This window comes from Dipodomys merriami, unplaced genomic scaffold (assembly GCF_024711535.1).
Source record: "Dipodomys merriami isolate MVZ:Mamm:240054 unplaced genomic scaffold, mDipMer1.0.p SCAF_708, whole genome shotgun sequence".
Lineage (NCBI taxonomy): Eukaryota > Metazoa > Chordata > Mammalia > Rodentia > Heteromyidae > Dipodomys > Dipodomys merriami.
The window spans coordinates 131,825-154,837 of NW_027206300.1; the positions used below are offsets into that span (position 1 = coordinate 131,825).

The 23,013-nt window shown below is 35.1% G+C and overlaps 1 long non-coding RNA gene across 2 annotated transcripts in view; it reads left to right on the top strand.

Moving 5' to 3' along the window:
- The window catches only part of LOC138817928 (uncharacterized), a 139,604-nt gene extending 131,542 nt beyond the window's left edge, over positions 1-8,062 (top strand). Inside the window, exons 7-8 of one of the 2 annotated variants that reach the window (XR_011368938.1) lie at positions 4,873-4,964; positions 7,895-8,062. This is a non-coding gene — a long non-coding RNA (uncharacterized lncRNA). Of the gene's footprint in view, positions 1-4,872; positions 4,965-6,668; positions 6,743-7,894 lie in introns of those variants that run through there. The other variant, XR_011368937.1, reaches the window with a different exon arrangement.
- The last annotated feature ends 14,951 nt before the right edge of the window (positions 8,063-23,013 follow it).

Sequence of the window (23,013 nt, forward strand, 5' to 3'; positions counted from 1 at the left end):
ATAGTGCATGTATGACTTGTACCAAAGCCCAAATAGATACTACCTAGACAATATAGCATTGAAATATTTAGATGCATTGCATGCCTAATTTTTTTCATTTAACTGTCATTTATTTAGGTATATTCAACACACAAATGCTATCCTGTTATTATTAACATTCGTATTTCAGACTCCTACCCTATACTATGCTTTTGGAATTAAAATATGCTTCTATATATTGTAGGTAAATTAGCCCTCTTAATAATTCCATGGTGTCTACAAGTGAAGATAATAAGCTGGGAGCTGGTATCTAAAAATTGTAATCTTAGCTACTCAGGAAGTTGAGATCTGAGGATCCTGGTTCAAATTCAGCCTGGACAGAAAAATCCATCACTGTCTTATCTGCAATTAATCAGCAAAATGCTGAAAGTGGAGGTTTGTCTCAAGTGGTAGAATGTTAGCCTTGAGTGAAAAAACTAAGCAAAACCACCACGACCTGACAGGCACCAGAATGAAAAAAAAAAGAAAGAAGATATAGAGAGAAAGAAAGAAAGATAGAAAGAAGGAAAGAAACAAAGAAAGAGAGAAAGAAACAAAGAAAGGGAGAGAGAGAGGGAGGGAGGAAGGGAGGGAGGGAGGGAGGAAAGAAGGAACGAAGGAATGAAGTAAAGAATGAAAGAAAGAAGGAAAAAGAAAAAAGAACTTGAACATATATATATATATATATATATAAGTAGCAAATGAAGTCACTAAAATTAAAAATTATTTACTAACTGAATCTGTAATTATCTACTGATATTTTTATGAATCTATTATGTTATGAATTTTGCTATATTTTATGAATCTTTTTATTTTAATTATGACTGTGTAAATGATTATGCTACAAGCTCATAAATCAAATATTCCTTACATATTTGAACTTCTATATTTTAATTTCCTTCTTATAAAAATCTTGTGGTGAGTGGCTGGGAAGGTGACTCAGTGGTAGAGCGCTTGCCTTGCATGCATGCATGCGGACCTGGGTTTGATTCCTCAGCACCACATAAGCAGAAAAAGCCGGAAGTGATGCTGTGGCTCAAGTGGTAGCTCTAGCCTTGAGTTCAGGCCCCACAACAGACAAAAAAAATTGTGGTGAGGTTATCATTTTAATGTCACAGTTTGCTATGTGTTTTGATAACCTCTGTTTATACACTCCATTCAATTACCACGGAAGTATCAAATTCTGAGAACTTTTTTTCATTCAGTTCTGCCTTTCTCTGAACTGATTCCAAATCTGCTTATTTTAAATGCATGCAAAATGAATGAAAATCTGTGCAATGCTTAGAACTTTGCTTGTGGAATTAAATGAGAAATCACTGCCAAGCATCACAAATATTCTGTCATTTTTCTTACTTAATAAACAGCCCTTTCTCATAGATTTTTTCATAGTTTTTAGCTAAATTAACTGAGTATGAGCCAGTCTAATTTAGATTCATCTGAAGTAATCAATGACAAAAATGGAGGTTTTTTTTTTCTGTAGACAAACATGAAATTAAATTGTGAAAAAGAAAAAAGAAGAAATATTACAAATAAAAACTACCTTTGGGAAAAGATCTCGAGGCCACTATTAAAAGTTGAGCAAAAAGAAAAACACAATGGAAAGTTGACAAAATTTTGTCAAAGGAATATTTCTCAATAAACATGCGGTTATATTCAGTTAGTATAATAATATCCTGGACAATAATAATCTTTAACCACAGTCTCAATTTAAATTAATAAACCTGGAACAAGTTCTTTTTTTTTTTTTTTGTCGGTTGTGGGGCTTGAACTCTTGGCCTGGGCGCTGTCCCTCAGCACTTCAGCTCAAAGCGAGCGCTCTACCACTTGAGCTACAGTGCCACTTCCGGTTTTCTGGTGGCTTATTGGAGAAAGGAGTCTCACGGTCTCTCCTGCCCGGGCTGGCTTTGAACCGCAATCCTCAGATCTCAGCCTCCTGAGTAGCTAGGATTACAGGCGTGAGCCACCAGGGCCCAGCTTGGAACAACTTCTTGTATCCTTTAAATTATTTACTTTTCAAGTAGTCTCTGAATTGTTTCCCTAGTCCTATTAGCCACTTCCAGAGTAACTATTAGTCAAAAAAAAAAAAAACAACATTTAATTTTTATCGTATTGACATCACACCTAAAATTAACATTAACACACACATTAACATTATTGGCTGTAAAGTTCTCCAAACTATAAACTTTTAAGTTTCCCCAGCCAAATTTCTTCCTGTGCCTTAACAGATTATTTCTTCCAGGTTTTATACATCTTGAATTCTCTGTGAAAAGAAGAGATCTATGTATCAAATATATGTTATAGGTAGTATATATGTAAGTGTGCGTGTGTCAGTGTTCTTAAACAAAATATAAGTGAATATGTCTTCCATTTCCTAGACAGAAATGATTAATGGTACAAAAGAAATACACGTGGATCAGGCCATCATGGGTACTGAGTATTAACAGATAAGGGAATTCCCCAGGCAATAGTGTGGAATGTGGGATGTGTGTGTGACAGTGTGTGAAGGAAAATCCATGAGACTCTTTCTCCAACAAACCACTAGAAAACCAGAAGTGAAACTATGGTTCAAGCGGTAGAGCGCTCACCTTGAGCTGAAGAGCACAGGGACAGTGCCCAGGCCCAGAGTTCATGCCCCTCAAATGACAATAATAATAATAATAATAATAATAATAACAATAATAATAATAATAATAATATATTATAATAATAATTATTATATTAATGATAATAATAATTAAATAATAATAATAATTATTATTATTATTATAGGAAATTAGACTAAATCCACAACTTAATTGTACAGTAATATAAAATAATGCATAATACATTTAGCAATAAGTACCATAAAAAATGGATCAACTTATTACAAATGTCATATTTTATATGTATATAAATATTTCAGAAGGATTTAAGAGTGGAAGCAGTGACATTGATCAATATCAATGGACTCATAAACTGACATATAGAATTGAAAAAAAAACAAATGGAAAGTGTGCTTCAGAAAATAAATATATAAATAAATAAAACCAATACTCAATCATTGAGAAAAATTATATATATACTTATTTAAATGTTTATTGTTCCCATCTATACATTTTCTAGTGTCATATTTGACTACATGTGGTTTATATAATTATTTTTAAATATTTCCTTTTTGTTGATCAAAAAGCAAATATCCAGCTTTCAAATTATATGGCATTTTTCTTTTTTTATTTTCGATGAATTTTCATTTTTGAGATAATTTTAACCTCTTACAGACCATTTCAACTTTTGGGAAAGCTGTAATCATACTGGATTAGCAGGAAAACTGTGCTCTGTTCATCTGTAATGTCCTCAGAGAAAACCATTCTCAGTGTATAAATCAAAAAGTTAGTTGCTACCTACTGAAGACTAGCTTGTTGTCTTTGTTTTTCTTTATTAAACCATCTGCATTAGAAATTCGGAGAAAAAGAACTCTATACAAAACTAGTTTTGTGTGTGTGTGTGTGTGTGTGTGTGTGTATACGTGGACCTGTCTTTGGGGCATGAACTCAAGGCCTGGGTGCTATCTCTGAGCTTTTTTGTTCAATGTTGTCACTTAAGCCACAAATCTACTTCCAGCTTTTTGCTGGTTATTTGGAAATTAGAGTTTTGTGGAGTTTTCTGCTGGCTTTACACTACAATCCTCAGATCTCAATTTCTTTACTAGCTAGTATTACTGGTGTGAGCAACCAGAGCTCAGATAGAAGACTATTTTTGTCTACTATTAGAGTTTATAATTGTCTTCACCCTAGCCTACCCTTCTTCCTAAGTTGTTACCAAAGCATTAAGTGCTCTTTTCTTACATCATATTTCCTTTTCTTCACTGAATTCTTGCCTTTTCTCCCAGCTTCCACCTAACAATACTGGGCACATATACAAATCATTTTAACCAAGTGAACTGTCTTCACATTTTATTTCTATTGTTTGCATTTTCCTGGCTATGTTTGTTGTATTCCTTATAACTCTTCACCATAATCATGTTCTTTGAATTATTTTTATAGCATGTCATATATAATAACTTTTGATTCATTTAAGTGGTTTCTGATTTAGAACATGTGGCTATGGACAAATAAGAAGTTACAGGAATATATGAGACTAAAACTAGAAACTAGTATACATCTTTCTCCTCCTCCTCCTCCTCCTCCTCCTCCTCCTCCTCCTCCTCCTCCTCCTCCTCCTCCTCCTCCTCCTCCTCCTCCTCCTCCTCCTCCTCCTCCTTCTCCTCCTCCTTCTCTTCCTTCTCCTCCTCTTCCTTCTCTTCCTCTTCCTCCTCCTCCTCCTCTTCCACCTCCTCCTCTATATTCTTTCCTTTTCCTCCTCCTCCTCTTATTTTAATATGGCTTCAATCATAAGTTTTCTTCAACAAATGTGCTCCCCAAATCCATGACACTTTCTCTAAGTTTCAATAGCCTTTCCTTCCCTCATATTTTTATTTGCATCACTTGCTTGTCTTGAACAAGGGATTTTCAGAGTGACATGTACAAATATAATTCACCTGGCTCTGACTTGGTTCATCCTAAACCATGCTACTTGTTTCATCGACTTTGCGATTACAGTTTCATGGGTGTACTTAGGAAATCAGGAGATTTCACCCCATTCTCTTCACTTTTGAAAAGATGATTCATTGAAGGGAATATTATCCTCCACATTTATTTTTCCTTAAAGCAAGTGAATAATAGGAAACATTTAGCTGTGGAAAAGAGAAAGGGAAATCAACAAAGTTGAAATGTTCTGTGCTTGAGAACTCTTGCATACTACACAAACATGATGTTTTTATTATGATTATTTTATATTTTGACTCTCCATTCATTGATTGATTTCATTACTTGGTAGGAAATTTACATTGTCCAAGATGTCTCTGACGGTTTTCCACAGCAGTTACCCGGCAATTTCAGCCATGGAAGACAAGAAGCACACACTTCACAGTAAGCTGGAAATATAATAGAGATCATTCTTTCTTGATACAGTATTTCAGTGAGTTGCTTGTACTGAAAATGAAGAAGTTTAATTGTAACAAATATGGTAAAGAATTGACAGACATTCTCTGTATATTTTGCATGTATATATATATATATATGACTCCATTTTAAAAGAATGAAAGAATGACTCAGTTTTCAAAAACTTCTGGAAGGGCTGGGATGTAGCTCAGGGGCAAAGTGCTTGCCTAGCAAGTGCAAGGTCCTGGATTCGATCCCTAGTACCAAAAAAAAAAAAAAAAAGACGAAAACTTCTGGAGAAAAGTATCTTAGGTATAAGAGCACTAGTAGGTGTCTTTGCAGTAACAGCTCAGAAGGAAATCAAATTAGTGCCAGTGGGACTTTTGTTCTAACTGAAGAGAAGCATTACTGTTGGAGAGAGTCAATCTGAGACTAATTTTTAAAAGACTAAAAAACAGTAAAGCATTTCAGCTTGTACTTCTGTGCTATAAAAGGATATTATCTTGATTAAAATGTATCTATTATATGGATTAGTTTTAGAAAGGGGCAGTAAGGTCTGCCTGGAAACTACATTATGCTTTTTCTCTCTTCTTAAAATGAGGAAAGAAATGTATGCAGGGATTTCTGGCACAATTAACTCTTCTACACTTTGTACCATGTATCAGTAACTAGATAGCATATTGATTTTTAGTATACTTTTCATTTCAAATAACAGCTTCTACTTTAAACTGGTTTGTGATTCCTCAAGCATTAGTGACAAGAAAAACATATAATAAAAACAAATGGGTCAATGCCATTCTTTCTGATGGAGGCATAGAATTCCATTGTGTGTATATATCACATTTTCTTGACCCATTCATCTACTGAGGGGCATCTGGTTGGTTCCATATTTTATCTATGTTAAATAATGCTGCAGTAAACATAGATGTGCTAGTAGCTTTAGTATGGTCTTGTTTGTGATCATTCGGGTAAATGCCCAAAAGTGGAATTGCTGGGTCATTGGGAAGCTCTATGTGGAGTCTTTTGAGGAACCTCCATACTACTTTCCTAATTGTAGTAAGTCAGGCGCAAAGAACCATAGGTCCCATGGTTTCCCTCATTTGCAATAGCTAGTATATTTCGGAGACAGGCAGAAAAGAACAGATAATTTGATGTTAGGCAAAATGTACCCCATGATAAGGACTCAAGTGGTTTTTCTTTTTTTGCTGTTGTTTCTAACATATTTATAAGGTGATTTTTTTGTTGCTTTGTATGCCCCTCCCAAATGGTATAACCCCTGTTTTCACTGTATTTGATGTTAGCATAATTTGGGGAGGGGAAGGGAATAAAAACAAAATTTTTAATAGGGTTACAGGTGGACCCATTGTAACAATGAGAACTAGAAGACACTATGTTGAAAAACAAACTACAATTTAGGCTGGGGGTGGAGTGGGGGGATGGGGGGACTGGAGTTGTGGGGTGGGAGGGAAGGGATGGTAGGGGAAACAAAGGAGGAGGCAACAATGCTTGATAAGAAATGTAGTCATTACCTTGCTCATGGAACTGTAACCCTTCTGTACAGTATTTTCACAATAAAAAAAACTCATTAAGAAAAAGCATTGTAAGCTTTACATTCCTTTGCTAAGGCTTTCAAATGAAATACCACACACAAGGTGAACTATAACAGAATTATTTGTTTATTCTCACACTTAGAGAGGCTGGAAGTCAAGCTGATGCTGGTGTTGGAAGCATCCTCCCCTCCCTTCCATGGGGGTCCTATCTCCTCCCCTGCACTTGTTTTCCTGCTACTGTTATTCCTTGGGCTTGTTTCTCTACTATATTTCCTTGTCAATAAAGGATCATAGTTTATTTTCACTGTGTTATGCCCTAAAGGCCTCATTTTAACTTTTTCCTTGGTGCAAAATCTCTATTGTAAGTATCATATTCCTGGATAAGAGGGATGAGGGCTGAAAAAGTAAAGTTGGTGGAGGGGCACACTTCAGCCCGGGCACAGACATAGGTTCCTTTGGATGCCATCACTTGCATTCATAAACTTCCTCTCACAATAATCTTCAGGGGATCTCACATACTCGAATTTGTATTTATTCCACTGTAATTTAATCGATACCTATCTGTGTCACCTCATAAAAATATAGTGATTAGTGTAAAAATTTAGAGGGTAAGAAATGAAAAATGTAAGAAAGAGAAAATAAAATTTTCCTGGCTAAGGATACAAATGTTTCACATAATGTAAACAGTGTCACAACCATTGACTCTTGTCAGTACTTGCAAGTTTTGTTGTCTGTGTGCTGATTGTAAAAGAAGTCTTCCATGTTTTGAACTTTTTAAAATCGTTTAGGGCAATTAAACCCAGAAAAACCCAGAAACAAGGCCAAAATATGAAGCACTAAATTTGCATATCCAGATTTCCTATTATGTGCCTAGTAATATGCAAATAAGCCTTAGTTCCTCTTGAATAAGAATTTGATGGTTGCAATCCATCTCCCCAAATTATATGCCTAATGATTTTTAGAAATTTTGAGAACTACTGTGAGATCCCAAATGCTCATATGGAACTATAATAGAATAAAAAAGTATTTGCTCATTTTCATCCAACAACCTTGCTTTGCTACATTTATGCATGCACATGCATGAACATATAGGTACATGTATGAACGATCATTCTCATAATACCTAGATAATACATAAACATGTTCTCACAAAATCTAGATAATTCAAAGTACAATTAATATAGAAAGAATGGTTAGTGTCCTGACAAATGGTGATGTGATTATGACTTGAATTATTGTACCATGTACTTAAATACTTTAAGAAGTGAAGATAATGTGTCTGATAGATATTTCCTATTCAATTGTTCTTTAGTAGAATATAAAATTGATTTGCAAACTATTAGAAATTTAATTCTTTTATCCTTCTAGGCACTGGTGGTTCACATCTACAATCATAGATACTTAAGAGGTTGAGAGCTCAGAAAGAAGTTCTAAGCCACCCAGGCAGACAAATCCAAGAGACTCTCATCTCCAAGTAATCAGCAAAATTCAGGAGTTGCATCCTGACTTAAGTGGTATAGCATAAGTTCTGGGTGGTAAAATACAAGCGAGGCTGGAACCCTGAGTGCAAGTCCAGTAGTAATTTTTATGACTATCATCACTAACAGCCATTATTTACATAAATGTATAGAATAGTTTATTAATTTTTATGTCCAAGATCAGGACAGTCATTGGCTGGAGCTTTACTAATTGAGTCACCTCTCCAAAGCCTAGTATGCTAATTTTTATAAACATTTTAAAAGATGTTTTGTTGTCTGTGGGTTGATTGGAAAAGAAATTTTCTGTGTTTTCAACCTTTTAAAATCTTTCAAGGCAATTAAACCCACCAAAACCCAGAAACCGTGACAAAACATGGAGTGCTTTATTTGCATATCTGAATTTCCAATCATGTACCTAGTAATATGCAAATAGCCTTAGTTCCTCTTGAATAAGAATTTGATGATTGCAATCCTTCCCCCCCCAAATTATGAGCCTTATGATTTTTGGATTTTTGAATGAGATTTTTTTTATTCTCATGTGTCAATACTTTAATGTATTGCACTAATTTCCTATTGGACAATTTCATTTATGAAGTGTTTGGCTAAAGATTGTTTTTTTATCATAAATTGACATAATTTGGCCAAATTATAATGCCATACAAAACATACATACTGAAAAGCTCATTAGGACTTGGTAATTATAACTATGTAGGCGCTGAGGTCTGCAGGATGGTGATTTAAATGCAACTAAACAAAAAATCCTCCAAATAGCGACAAAATATCATCTAATATAATCTACTGCATGCTGAATATATTTGTATACGTGAACACAAATGTTATCCTTTATACTCTTTTAATAAGTAATAGTATTCCCATTTTACAAAAAAAAATAATGCTTGCCAAAGAGAATTAAGTTCCCCATTAAATCAGTCTATAAATAAATGACAGACCAGAAAGTCATTAGATTTGAGACCCATTGTGGGCATTTCCAAGCTCAAAACTATTCAGTGGAGTTTATCTTTGCGCTAATATACTTGGATACTGAGTTTGAAATACTTCCACTGATGCTCTTTTCCTCCCATTAATAATCAAAATGGCTGTACAACACTTTCAATTAGTAACCAGAGGATTTCACTCTGTGCTGTGAGGTCCATTCATAGACGTGGCTCTCATTGCTTAGTCACTTTTGTAATTTAAAAATATTTTAATTTTATAGTCATATTACTGGAATATATGTCATTGACCTGTAATGAATAACTATAGATCTCTATACATAAAAATGTTGATTTTGTATTTTTTTAAGTTTGAGTGAATCTATTTCGAAAATGTATGGATGACAATGAAATGACTCAATTATAGATGAAGGGTTAAAAGTCTAGTAATAGACTATTCAGATAAATGTGACATTGAGAGAAATATTGTGGATTCCAAAACAACAGCACATAAGTTACAGTACAGATATGTCTTACAAAACCATAGCAGATTCATATACAATGAATTTATTGACTACAAAAATAAACAAAAAGGGATAATGGCATAAAAAGTTAATACTTTTTATATGTTATACAGTTTACTAATTCTGTTAGATCCAATGAATATTTCTAGGAGACAAATTAGTTGTTTTGCTTTGTTTTGGTGTTTGTCAGTATTGAGACTTGAATTCAGGGACTCATGTTGTATATTGTCACTCATGCAGGTGCTCTACCTTAAGCTACATACTTTCAGCTCTTTGGTAAGAATATTGTCTTGAATTTGTCTGCTCAGGCTGGCTTCAAACCAAGATCCTAAAATCTCAGCTTCCTGAGTATCTAAGTTTAAAGGCAGCATGAGCCATTGAACCTGGCTTTGGAATTAAAAAAATTAAAATAGAAATAATGTTTTGCATTCTTTGTTTGCATTCATTGCATTCATAATGACAATATCCTCCTTGAATTCAATTCAACCAGTATGTAGTGCATATTAACATGAAAAATGTGAGTAATTCAAAGACTGGAAAAATTATTTAAGGACATAAAACTTTTGCTGATTTCATACTATAAAGAGACAAATACTGTAAGCAAAATGATTTAATAAGTTATGCTAAACACTGAGATTGTTAACTGATGGATCATGTGAGGATCAGAAATCAATTGGTAGGTGTAGATAGACTTCCTGGATAGAATTCATTTTCCAGAAATGAGCAACCAGATGCCATAGATAGACTGTTTAAACAAGACAGAGAAATTTTACTTTCATGAAATTATATTGAATCTGGCATTTTGTACAAATGATTAACTCATTGTTGAGGAATTTAGTACTTAAACATTATAAGAAATGTCGAGCAGAAGATACTGCTAGAGAAATGCTATTGTGAGTCTGTGGGCATCAGATTATAGCCAAGTTTGTTTCACCAGAGGTATTAAATTAACTTTGGAATGATGTAACTTAAGGCAAGTAATAGTTTATGTAGCTTAACTGGAACACAAATGCTCACTTAAGCTGAGACCTAGAAATAAACTTTTGGATGAACTGCATAACTCCTTGCTAGAATAAACAATTGGTACTGGATTAGTGAAGAGAAACACTGTATATTTCTGGCAAACTAACAAAGACAAGGCATTTTTATTGCCTGTAAGTAGTTGTACAAAGGGATTGCAACTCAACATGTCATCCTATGAGTATAATACATCTTGATTCATGTCACTCCTTCCATCATTCCCACTCCCATCTCTCCCAACTCTACCCATTCCTCAGCTTACATGATTTCATTTTCATATATGTGCATTGAATATAATGTCTATTGCCATTCAACTTTCCTCTTTCCATTTATCTGCCACTGCCTTTGACCAATTCCTCCAGACACCTTACAAAGCTGGTTTCTGAACTTACTGGTTTTCATTTTGTGAAACTGTTTGCTAGTGTTCCAAGGAGTTACATCACTAAAATCCTCCCCAAGGATTCTTTGCTGTAGACAATTTTTGGGGGGTTTATGTTACATGACTCCTACATGTTTTTGAATATGTTTATAATTTAATTTATAAACACATGAGAAAAAGCATTTGCTCCTTGGCTGTCTGAGCTGGTTTTACTTCACTTAACATGATGTTTTCCAGGTTCAATCATTTCTTTCCAGTAGTTGAGCAAATTCCACTGAAACTATGCACCACAGTTTTTTGCTTCCACTCATGCATTTAAAGACATTAGTGCTGTTTGCATAACTTGGCTATAGTGAATAATGAGCAATGAATATGGTTGTATGTGGCTTTGCTGTGTACTGGCTTGTAATATTCTGGGTAGATGACCAAGAGCTGGATTGTAGGGGAAGCTTATGTTTTTTTCTTTTTCTTTTTCTTTTTCTTTTTGAAGAATCTCCAAAACTGCCTTCCAAAGTGGTTTTGCTAATTTATATTCCTCCCAACAGTGTTTTAGGCTTCAAGCTCTCACATGGCCTCTTCAATCAAAGCCACAAAAAACACACTTCCACTTCCATCTTTTCTCTAGTTAATTATATCTAAGAGACCCATGGATTTTTTTCATGGCTTTGAACCTATTTCCTCAGATCTCAACCTTCTGAATACCTAGAACTATAGGCATCAATGCCAGCACCTGGCTAATACCCATTTATTTGCACCATAGTACTCAATATTTATTAATTATACATAAATCATATGACTGTAGAAAAATCTATTTTCAAAATAACAACAATATCTACAGTGTAATTTAAGATTTTATAAGCCAAATGTTAACCATATGTTCTATAAGCAATAAACAATTACAAAGTGAAGAAATATTGCTTTAAACAACTTACTTCATTCTTTCAGTTTTACAAGAAAATACACTATATCTTCTTAAGTTGTTCTTTAGCATAATACATGCATGCAATGTTTATTCAGAAATGACTTAGCCTAGTCAACATGATTGATAATGCTTAAATTAATTGGACAAGCTTTCCTGTATGATGAGATTGCATGTTTTAACTATATTAGGTGTCAAACAAAAGACACACTGAAGATTGGAAAAAGTTAAGTAGCCATAATAAATTTTGTGAAGGTTATTGGAAACCAGAATGTGCCTTACATACTAGGTTGCAGCTCTTATTTTGCAAGAAGAAATCCTGTAGCTGAGTGACTTTATGTTAAATGGAATCTGTTTGTCAATGGAGAACCAAAGCTTCTGGTTGAAATATATGAAGAAGCAGACAATAATCAATGGAAAAATTGAAAGAGAACTTTTTAGAATATGAGGATGTAAGTAAACTCTATACTTTAAATAAACACATCCTCTTATATTTTAAAATTTTATTTAATTTGATATTTCTTATGGGCATATATGAATAGTTAAATGTAGTATGATTGTCATGATTCTGCAGGTGAGTGTGGATATTGTGGCTTGAACAAATTAATAAAATTTAGCATCTATTCTCTTCATTCTAAACATAAACACTGTAGATATCCCACCATCTAAAATAGAATAGGCTCAAAGTACATCTAAACTAAGTTTGCTTGTCAAAGTAGTATCTAAGAGAAACCTAACAACAATCTCATTAAGGAGATCAATTAGGACATGATTACGAACTGTCTTAAAGATGGGGCTGGGATGTAGTTCAGTGGCAAAGTGCTTGCCTAGCAAGGGCAATGTCCTGGGTTCAATCCCCAGTATCAAAAAAGAAAAAGCCAAAAAATATATAGTTAGCCAGGTGCTGGTGGCTCATTCCTGTAATCCTAACTCTTCAGGAGGCTGAGATATGAGGATTCAATTCAAAGCCAGACCACACAAGAAAAGTCCATGTGACTCTTAATTCCAATTAACCACCAGAACTAGAGCTGTGGCTCCAAGTGGTAGAGATCTAGCCTTGAGCAAAATTGCTCAGGGACAGTGCCCAGTGCTGAGTTCAAGTCCCACAACCAAAAGAAAAAAAAAAGGTTGGAGAATGTTCTTCATAGAGCAACTCACTCTAATTGTAGCTCTACATATTTTATGTTTACTTACACATCACATACATTGACTGATCTGCATTAACTTCAGAAAGAAAGGTTGAGAATTTGATTCAAGTATAAAGATTATTGATATTCAAACATGATCTTTGCAGTTTGACCATTGACAGCTGGTTCCCTTGGCTTTGCTTCCTATTTAAGCAATTCAGGAGTCTGAAATCCAGACAATCATAATTCAAAGCCAGTAAAGTCCATGATACTCTGTCACCAAAAGAACCAACAAAAATGTCAGGCTGGAGTGTGATTTAACTAGTAGGGTACACTGTGCAAATAAGCCAAAACAGTAAGAATCATTGAGCTGAAAACTCAATATAAATAACACTCTCCCCACAATGCAATAGTAATAGTAATAATTAATATATGACACTGATATGCTGTAGTACAGTGTCCTTATACTTATATCCAGTGTCCCTGCTGATTAAGACTCCAGCACAGTCTTATCCCAAGCACTTCAACATAGATAAATAAACAAAAAATAAACAAATGTACTTAATATAAATTTAACAGGTAGATTTTGTAAGAGATTATATATTCCAGAAGCAATATATCAGCAAAATATCTACATTGTAACACTCAGGCAAAAATGACGGGAAAACAATGCAACAAGAGCCAAATGGAATTATGAGGATAATTTATAAAACATAAAAAGTTGAATGTGCACAAATACAACAGAGAGGGTGATTAAAGGTGAGAATCACAGGGAAAACAACTGAAAAATTTTCAAATTTGGTCAGGGATGTTAGGTCTCATCTGGACGATCTAACTACAAATACCATAACGCTATAGTTTGTTTTTCATCATCTAATCACTAATATGTAAAGACAAATAGGGCATCCTAAAATGGGCAGTTTTAGGTGCACATTTATTTCAAAGGATAAAGATTATAATATCTCAAAACAGTTTTAGACATGATGAAAACAGAGGAAATGGCTACAATTCTAACCTATTACCATCCTTAAAACTAAAATACATGTTCTTATCAGGTAAAACATAGAGAAACCATCACTAGCCAAATGTTAGTAAAAGTAGTTAAGGAGACAGGAGCAAAGTTATCCACGCATAAAGCAGAGAAGGGAAGAAAAGGCAAGTAAGAGATTAAATTTAAAGGAAAATTAATTGTATACATTAATGGTCACAATGTGTTTGGAAGCTGAAAATATATTTAAAGTTTTAAGACATCAACACAAGTTCCAAAACTCGAGACAATAAAATAGACCCAAATATTAAATGAAGCAAGCATGCTTCTCAATAAATTGTTGAAATTTATACATGTTTTTAATGTAATGTTACATTTAGTTATTCAGAAATCATATAGGGAATTTTAATTATGGCCTCAAATCAATGGGAAACATCATATATCAGAATGGATAGATATTCTAAGATAATGTGTCCATACATCTATGTGAACGTGTCTATATTGTATAGTTCAGCCCTTTTTTCAGCTAAGACAAATGTCCTTAATCATAAACATATTTTATTAGTGCTGTCTAGTAGAATGTAAGAAAATTTATTTTGAAATGATTTATGTTTCTCAAGCAGCCTTCACAATGGCTTATCCCTCTCCAGTCACAGCAGGGTATACTTACGAATCTGTATATTTTATAGTCAGAGAGCTTTACATGAATTGTTGAAAAGCCAATAGTCTGACAAAGTCCATGTATCTAATTGAACATTCTCTGCACTATTTTAGCATATATATTTCTGCTTTATCTTAGAGTAATTGGTGCTCTAAGCTTCCAATCTTTATAAACCAAGAATTGCCAGTTATTTTCTTTTACAATTATAACCAAAGAAGCAAAGCCTTTGTCAACTGATTTATTTCCAATGTGAAAAATGAATCATAATAATTAATTTGCTTTGAAGCACATAGATTATGCAATTTAAGCTACACACATTAGAATCCATACCACATTTCTCCAAAATTTATTTGCATTTAACAATGAGATCACTCTGTTTTCAACATGGAGATAATTAAAAGCTTTGAACAACTGTTGTACAACTTGACCCTATCGTACAACTCTGCATCTTAAAATGAAACATTTCTAAAACCTAAAACATTTCTTATTTACTTTGCTTTTTAAAACTTATAGATATTCAAATTTTTAAACAAACTGGTCTTAAATGTTTTGAAAGAGCTACATTCTAGCTTCAATTTTATAAGGTTTCAAAATTTAAGTAATTATTTATGGAATTAATTATTTAACCAGGTAATTAGTTAGTTAACTAATTGTTTGTTTGTTCATGCCAGTAGTAGAGCTTCTTGAAGTCTTGAAGTCAGGGCCTCACACTCTCATTTTCAATCCATTTGGCACTTTACCACTTGAGCCACAGCTCCAGTACCCTAACTTGGGATTTTGTTGTGGATAATGGAGAATGGTCCAGGGTAAAATTTCCTGAACAGTGTAAGATGTTTCTGTAGATTGGATCTCTCTCTGGTTCCACAAAGGCTCTCAAACCTACTTATCCTCTCTATTAGATGCAGAGAATAAAACAGAAATATACAAGCTGGGCACCTGTGGCTTATGCTTGTAATCCTAGCTACTATGGAGGCTGAGATATAAGCATTGTGGTTGGAAGCCTTCCAGTGCAGAAAAGTCCATGAGACTCTTACCTCCCTTTAACCACTGAAACCCAGAAGTGGCACTGTAGTTAATGTATTAGAGGGTTAGCCTGGTGCGTAGGCCCTGAGTTCAAGCCCAATGACTGACAGGAAAAGGGTAAATTATAAAAGAATAGAGTGATAATTATATACATGCAAACAGAGAAATAGAGAGAGCGAGAAAGTGAGCAAGAATGCATGACAATAGCCATTGATTATTAAATATACATAGAAAAATGTATATTTACTCATATCTATAAATAACATTTCAATACCTAATTTTAGATTTTATTCTCCGATCTAGGAAAATGGCTGACTCATAAGTCTCAGTCATACTGATCAAGAAATAGTGGTAATAATGACTTAATCAAATATGTGAAGACAAATTTAACTTCATTTGTAAAAAATTCCATGAATCCAGAAATGCATATTACTTCTATCCAACTCACTGCTAAATGTTGCCAAGGAAAAGAGATTTAATCAATTGAGCATACTATAGATTTGTTGGTCATAAGTGGTTACTTATCACCAACCCTAGTTTTATTCTTCCATTCTAATAAAAGTCTTCAATCAACAAAACCACTTGAATATGGGACATAAAGCAAGTGCTCTGAATTGATCTAGGGCACACAAAAAAATCACTAAATAATAGACAAAAGTAGAAACGACTCTAGACAAAAAGACTGTTCTTAAACAAATATCTATGAAATCAGTAAAACATATACCATACTTGAAATAAATTATGGTATGGAATAAATGTGGTGTTTAAATTTTGAGGTCTAGTGAGGATGAAGTTTCAGTGGGAGATGCCATTCTCAAGGCAGTCCTCATTGTGAAAGTGAGACCTAAGCAAGGAATTGAAGAATTAAAATTAGTAGCTAGCCTGGGAGTTGCTGCTAAGTGGTAGAAGTCTACCCTACCAATGGTAAGACCATGCAAGCCCCATTACTACCAAATTGATAGCTAGGATAAGAATATTCTAAAAAGATGGGCTGGAAGACAGTAAAGGAGTCAGTCTTGTTCAGTAAACAATATGCAAGTTAAAGTTTTTGAAGTTATAAAATATAAGAATAAGAGAAAACATGTCAAAGAAGTAGGGATGGTTGTGAAACTTATGTAAGACCAACTTACCTATAATTCTACATGCATGAGAAGCCACAGAATCGTTTTGAGTAGAAGGGAAAAATTAGCAGAATTACAATTTAGAAGTTTCAGTTTGTTATGTTGAATTTATAAAAGTATGAGAAACAATACAAAGAACTTATTGAAGTCTATTACAATAATTCAAGTAAGTGAGGTTCTGGCTTCAACATAAATGTAGCACTAAAGGTGACAGAAGTAATTAGACTTAGTGTAGAGTTTGAAAAAACAGCCAAGAGAATTGTTTATGGATTAGAAATAAGGAAAGGTTCCATTGTTTCTAGATTGGACTATTGAAATTCAGAGAGGATGAACCATGATACTCATTTGCAGATTTTAAGGCATTAATAAAATCAAACAGAATGCTTTCTTTCAAAATGTCCGACAAAATATTATGTTTTTTACTTATTCTTGTCAGTTTTATTTTGGATCGCCATTATTTTCAGGTAAACTTAATCTTTAGTGATTATATATATTTAAAACAAAGTACATCTAAGAATGAACTGTTCATTTTTTGTCATAATGAGAAATGAAATATCAATTTTCTGCTCAAATCAACTTAGAATATGAGTTGATGTCTGATATATCATTAAGTAAAAATATTTATTTCTTCTTTGCATTTGGGAAAGAAATAATAACTCTCTTAATGATAGTTTAACAAATCATAAAGAAATCTAATAAGTAAAGAGCCAAGTATCATCAAAAGTTTTAAGATGTACTGAGAATATTTTCTTTAATATATACAATTTGGCCATATGAACATTAGCATGGAATCTACTCTGTTTTTTAAGTAATAGAACCTGTCATGGTGTGGCAACAATGAACTCTTCAATGTCTTCTAAATTGTTTCTTAAACCATAGGCAAATAAATCACAGGCATTTATTTAAAACTTTATTTAAAAATAAAGTTTAGAGTTTTGCAAAGATGATACTTGTTGTAAATGAAAAGACACATACATAATTGCCTGTGATTTGTGAAGACAGCTGTAAATACAAGATGTTGCTGATACACCTGACAGTGGAAAAACAAAGTTTATGCAGTGTCTGTGATTTTTCTTTAAACTTCTTCCAAAGATAAATGAGATCCAGTGGGGAGAAAAGCTACTGGACAATTAATAACATTACTTTTCATCTCAGTGCTTTACTTTTATTGCCTCATTCTTTATAATTTCATGGGTTTGATATCGCCACTCTAATCTTTCCCTCTTGCAATTTTGTGTGGATTTAAAATTGTCTTTCCTGTGGCTTATTATTTTTATTCTTTTATTATTCGACTAGTTAGTTCTTCTTGTGTGCCTAGCATTTTTAGTCCTCTACAGCATGGTTCTATTTAAGAGTTTTAAAAAGTATGTGGTAAAATTGAAATATGTTTGTAAAATTGAAGGAAAGGCTGTGTGGCTTAAGCCATGCTAACAGTGTCAGAGAGTATCAAGAGTTCATTTTGCTTGTCAAAGCAGTTCATACATCTCTATATAAAGACTCTAGATGAGAGGTCGCTTCCGAGGTCAGGTACTTATACTGCCAGTTAAAAGCATGAGGAGATATATTAGGTAACAACATGTGTCTGTGCATGCATCTATGCATTTTTCCCTTCTCCAATATAAACACTGAGGAGATGTTTGAAGCTGTGTGTCAACATGGTCCTAATGAATAATAAATAATGACAGGAGTTCCGGGAAGATGGCGGAGGAGAAGCTGGAATCTGAACAAGCTCTCACATAGAAAGCAGTTTTAGAGTTCCAGTGAACAGTCCTAAGCCAGAGAATCACACCAAGTGTGCCATCACAGGACGGAGAGTTAGAAAAGAGAGGGGAAGCCAAGGCAAAAAGAAGCATCTGAGTGCTCGCCAGCAGCCGCCACGGCGGCGGCGGCAGCGGCAGGGTCGCAAGCGGCGGAGACCACAGCCGGGGGCCATACCTGAGCGCTCACACAGACAGTCCGGGACGAAGGAGCCAGATGCAGCGGGCGAGCGGATTCTACTCAACACCAGCAAGAACCAACAAAGAGCGGACATCTTCATCCTGCAGCTTGCAGACCAGAGACGACCCAGGATCCAAGACTCGGCGTGAGTAGAAGCCCGACTTCCTCACTCCTTCTCAGGGAGCAGAGGAGGGAAAGCCACCCCTCCCCCCCCAGCACAGGTGATCTCCATCTTGGATACCGACAAAGCTCGGAGGAGCTGCCAGCTCCAACCCAGGCCTTGGAATAAAACAAGTCATTTAGCAGGTCACAAGAACTTAATGGCAAAGTGACCTGCCAGACTCTGCTCCATCCAGGGAAAAGTCACCCAGCTCAGGCGCCAGCCATTGGAATGGCTTCCCTCACTGGGAAACCAGAGCCAGAGGCTGCCCCTCCCTCTAGCAGACTCAACAATCAATTGAAAAACAGAATCCCTGAGAACGGCTCCAGGCTGGGCTCTGGGAGATTTTTTTTTTTTTTGCACAAAACAGCCCCAGGAAAAAGCTACTGATTGTTGAAAGGACTCAACTCTACCCAGAACTTGGCCTCACCACTGCATCCCCCTCTTTTGTGATTCTCAAAGCAGATCACCCTCCTAGAAAACTAACCTGGGAGGGGGATCTCAAAATCTTGGGTAAAGCAGAGCATTTTTCTGCCTCTTCCAACAAACCGACTTAAGAAACCAATCAAGCCACAGGACCTCAAGCTGACCAGAGACTCCAACAAGAGGCTGGTTACAGACAAAAGGGAGATACAGGATTCTTCCCACACCTCCTCCCCCCCCAAAAAAAAATCAAAGGACTTTTTTTTTCTTCCTTTTTTTCTTCTTCTTTTCTTTTTTATTGTTTGTTTTTTGTTTTTTGTTACCTTATATATATACAATTTTTTTTTCTTTTAAAACTTTTATTAATCTTTAATTTTTGCCTCTTCAGAAAAAATAATTTATTTCCAGTAACTTTTTTTTTGTTTTTTCTCCTCTTATAATTTTTATTTTAGGAATATGTAAATGAGCGTTTTCCTTTCTTATCTTCTTTCTCGTTTTCTTTCTTTCATAATTATCTTTTTGTTTTTTGTCTAGCTCTACTGAACTTCTGATCTTTTCTTCTCCCTTTCCCATCCTTAAAGTTTTTCACATCTCCTCTATGTCCCTCCCTTTCTCACAACATATTCACATTCCTCTCTGAATAGATGGTCTTTTAATCTCTACAATAACATTAATTTTTACGTTTCTATTTTTTTTTCTGGTCTCTTTTCATTCCCCTATCCCTCTCTTCTTTTTCTCTCTCTCTCTACTTGCATCCTACCCAACCCATTTCCTGCATTGTGATTAGGACATAGTTAACTCTCCCTGTGCCTCCCCACACCAATCTATTCCTATTTTTCACCCACAACTCTCCCTAATCCTAATAATTTCTGGTTTTCCAAATTCTTTTCTGCAGTTCGAAGTCCTTTAAAATATAGTTGTCTTATGTTGAATAGATGTATCTGTTGAACTAGATTGTATCTGTAGACTATTGACTTTACAAATGCAAACTTTGGTTGATGGTTGGCTTAAGATAGTGTTCTAGCACAAAACTGGTACTATCTTCATCTCAAATGGGCAGAGTAAGCCGGAAAAACACAAGAAAAATGGCAAATTTGGGTATCTCAATTCCCAATCTTGATAATCAGGTGTCAGATCAGATAATGAACAATCCAGAGGAGAGTTCCCAAATAGCTCTACAAACACTGGTGGCAAACATGATAAATGAGAAGCTTGACAACTTACAAAGGACTCTCTATGAGCGTGAGAGGGAGAGAGATGAGGCATCCCAGAAGTTTATACAGGAATATCATAAGCGTGAGGAACCTACTCAAAAACTGATACAGGATTTGCGTGAACAACTTGAGAATACTCAAAGAGAAAGGGAGGAATGGCGTGAGCAGGCTGAGAACACTCAAAGAGAACTGCAGGAATCCCACGAACGTGAGGAAGCTAAACAAAGAGTAATACAGGAATTGAGAGACCAGGTAGAGAACACACAAAGATCACTAAAGGCATCCATAGAATCCATTAAGAAGGAGCTGAAGGAAGTCAGGGAGACCACAAAGGGAATGCTGATTGTAACCCAACAGAAGGAATGGGAGTCCAAAGAAACCATATCCAATCATCTAAGTGATTTGAGGACAAACACTGAACACCAAATTAAGGAAGTAAAGAGATTCATACAAGACCTAAAACAGAGCTTCAACAAAGAACTTGAAGTCATCAAAGCTGACCAATTAGAAGGAAAAGAGATAAAAAACAAAGTAGAGAGTCTTGACAGCAGGTTAGACCATGCAGAAGATCGAATCTCAGGGATTGAAGACAGCCTAGATATTATAGAGAAAGAACATACAACCATCCAAGACAAGTCCAAGAAATATGATAGATCTATCCAACACCTGGAAGACACCATCAGAAGGCCTAACTTAAGGATAATGGGTGTAGAGGAGCACCTAGAAACAGAAGTTAATGGTCTAGGAAATTTGTTTAACAGGATCCTAGCAGAGAACTTCCCAAACATGCAAAAAGATAGGCCTATTCAGATACAAGAAGCATTTAGAACCCCAAATAGACCAGACCAGCATAGGACATCCCACTGTCACATTATAATCCACACAGGATCAACTCAGAACAAGGAAAAGATCCTTAAAGCTGTCAGGGAGAAAAGGGTAATCACCTATAAAGGGAAGCCAATTAGAATCACCTCAGATTTCTCAGTAGAGACAATCAAAGCAAGAAGAGCCTGGAATGATGTATGCCATGCCCTAAAAACAAACAACTATCAACCAAGAATACTACCCAGCTAAACTCTCATTTATAACTGAAGGCCAAATAAAAACCTTCCACAGCAAAGAAAAATTGAAACAATACATCTCCACCAAACCAGCCCTACAAAAGATTCTTAAAGATGTCCTACACATAGAAAACCAACAAGACCACAATAAAGGCCAAGAAACTGCACCCAAACTGAGAATCCAAGAACCATAGGAAGAACCCAGCTTTCGCAGCCCCCAAGAAGGTAGATAACATGGCAGGAACTCCCAAATACCTCTCAGTCCTATCTCTTAACGTTAACGGACTGAACTCTCCAATTAAGCGGCTTAGACTGTCTAGTTGGATTAAAAAACAAGACCCTTCTATCTGCTGCCTGCAGGAGTCACATCTTGCCTGTAAAAACAAACACATTTTCAATGTTAAAGGCTGGAACAAAATCTACCAAGCAAACGGCCCTCATAAACAGGCGGGAGTTGCAATCCTAATATCAGATAAAATAGACTTCAAATTAAAAATCGTGAGAAGAGATAAAGAAGGTTGCTACATACTAATTAAAGGATCTCTCCTTCAGGAGGATATTACAATTCTAAATATCTATTTGCCAAACAATGGAGCACCCAAATTTATCAAAGAAACACTACTTTCCCTCAAATCCCATATAGATCCAAAGACATTAATTGTTGGGGATTTTAACACACCACTCTCCCCACTAGACAGATCAACTCGGCAAAACCTCAACAGAGAAACCGCAGATCTAAACAGCTCCATAGATCAACTAGACTTACCAGATATTTACCGAACAATTCACCCAGCAGCACCAGAATACACGTTCTTCTCAGCAGCACATGGAACGTTTTCTAAAATAGACCACATTCTAGGCCACAAAGCAAACTTGTCTAAATTCAGAAACATTGAAGTTATACCCTGCATTCTCTCGGACCACAAGGGAATAAAATTAGAACTCAACACCAAAAGCCACCAAAGAAAGTCCGGTATCACATGGAGGCTAAACAACACACTGCTGAATCATGAGTGGGTCATGGAAGAGATTAGAAAGGAAATTCAAATGTTCATGCTATTCAACAAAAATGAACACACAAATTACCAGCTCCTCTGGGACACAGCAAAGGCAGTACTCAGAGGCAAGTTTATAGCTCTGAGCTCCTACATCAACAAATTGGAGAGATCTGAAACTAGCAATTTAATGACACATCTAAACCTCCTTGAAAAAGAGCAGCAAGATAAACCCCAATCCAGTAGATGGAAAGAAATAATCAAAATTAAATCAGAATTAAATGAATTAGAATCCAAAAAAACTATAGAAAGAATCAACAAAACAAAGAGTTGGTTCTTTGAAAAACTTAACAAAATTGACAGACCCTTAGCAAATCTTATCAGAAAAAGAAGAGAACACACCGAAATTAATAAACTCAGAGATGAGAATGGAAACATCACCACGGAAACAACCAAGATTCAGAACATTATAAGGGAATACTTCTCAAAACTTTATGCTAATAAGTTCGACAACTTGACAGAAA